This window comes from Ailuropoda melanoleuca, chromosome 16, assembly GCF_002007445.2.
Source record: "Ailuropoda melanoleuca isolate Jingjing chromosome 16, ASM200744v2, whole genome shotgun sequence".
NCBI lineage: Eukaryota > Metazoa > Chordata > Mammalia > Carnivora > Ursidae > Ailuropoda > Ailuropoda melanoleuca.
In genome coordinates this window covers 85,569,533-85,571,598 of record NC_048233.1, presented here as the reverse complement: position 1 = coordinate 85,571,598, position 2,066 = coordinate 85,569,533, and positions in this window count along the sequence as shown.

Below are 2,066 nucleotides of genomic sequence, written 5' to 3'. Positions count from 1 at the left end.
GGGGTGGGTGGGGAGTGTGCTTTCGGGGGCTCCGAGAGGCAGGAAAAGTAGTGGATGCAGAGTCTGTAGGCCCGGGTTCTAGCCCCGGGTTACCCTGTTCCCTTTCTGGGCCTCAGTTTCTTTTCCCCTAAAACCGGCCTGCTAACTGCGCGCCTCCCAGAAACCGGTGAGAAAAACAGGTGGAATAGCGGGAGATTTCCCTTTCTCTGAATGGATAATTACCCCTCCCACCGTAACTGGGCAGGCCAACATCATCTCACTTAATGCTCACAATGACCTAATGGGGTCGTGGTCACACCATTTTTTACATGAGGAACCGCACCTCAAAGAGGTGCAATGACCTTTCCAAGGTCACAGAGCCAAAGGTCAGAGGCAAGACTTGAACCTACATCTGTGTGTCTTCAAAGCCCATGCTCTTAACCTCTTAGAGGTCATGCTTTCTCTCCCAAAAGGATGAATGAATCATTCAGGAGCTATTTATGACGCCCCCGCTGGACTCTAGGCAGAGTGCCAGGTGTGGGCGATCTTCCATGTTCCTGGAACAGGGGGACAGGTCCCCCCCTACCCTCGCAGTCTGGCAGGGAGGCACACACGCATCAGGAGGGGCCAGGGTGTGTGGGGGAAGATGTCACCTGCCGTGGGCACAGTGATCAAGAGAGCAGGCTTGTGGGTACCCGGGAAATCCTCCAGGAGGACCTGGAGGATCTGGGATGAGGTGGAGAAGAGGGGAGAGGATCTCAGTGGGGAGCAAGTGTGTAAAGGCTGCAGTGGTTCCTGGATCATCTACGCTCTGGGCCTTTGTGGCTGAGAGCAACCTGTGGGCACTGACCTCTCAGTAGAAGCTGGGTCTGTGTTGGCCTTGCAGGGAGGGGACTTCCTTAGCCTAGAAGGCTTGACCCTGAGGAGCCAGGGATGCAGTTTCACCTGCACCCACAGGGGGCACCCTTGTTCTCCGCTTATTTTCTGGGTCTGGGTGAAAACGGAGGATGGGCATTCAGTGTGACCCTTGCAGGCCTTAGGCCCTGGGCACCGGGCTGTGGGCTTTCACTGCCATTTCTCATTTAATTGAATCTTCACAGCCACCTGCAGCTTTGGAATGATTGAGCCCGTTTTCCATGGGAGGATACCAAAGCCTGAGGGAATGACAGGGTTTCTAGTTTTGGAGGGAGTGATGAGTTAGATGCACCATCAGCACATTAAAGGGCAACTTTGACGTGGACGTCTATGGGAGCAGCAAAAAAGCTGAAGTTGAGGCTCGTGGGGTTCTGGCCGCAGCCCCCTAGGCCGATGCAGGAACTGGAGTGAGCTTGGAAGGAGCTCTTGCAGATTTCATGTTAACACCCCCTGGTGAGCAGAAGAGCAGGGGCACTGTGCACCAACGTCAGGGGCTGCAAGTGCCCGTCAAAGGTCAGGTCTGCAAATGCATCGGGGCACAGTCACGTGGCCGAGGCGCAGCGAAGGGAGAGAAAAACTACTGCCACCTGCAACAAGGTGGATGAATTTCACCGGCAGGTGATGGGGAATGGTGCTTATAATGTTGAGTGAAAGAAGCCAGACACAGAAGAACACAGCTGTATGATTCCATTTATAGAATGTTCAAAAAATCCGGCAAAACTACCCTCTGTTGTTAGCAGTCAGGATGGCTGTTTCCATGGGAGTGGTGGCTGGAAGGGCCTAAGGGGGAGTCTGGGATGCCGCTCATGTCCTGGTTTTGATCTCAGTGGTGGCTCCTGGGTGTGTTCACTTTGTGAAAATTCCTAGCACTGGATACTTACAATTTGTATGAGTTTCTGCATGCACGATCTGCTTCTGTATACAAACACAGAAGCACCCCGTGTGGCTGCCACCATACTGGAATAAAAGCCAAACTCCTTTTTGTGGTCCATTCGGCCTTGCTGGCCTCTCTGACCTGCCGTGCTGTCCTCCTCCTCACCCACCGATCTCCCGCCTCTCAGGCCTTCTGGTGTTCCTGACACCTGCCAAGCCATTTTCCACCTCAGGGAGTCTCGCTTGCTGGTCCCTCTGCCTGGAAAGCACTTTTCCTGCTCTTGCCAAGGCTGCTTCCT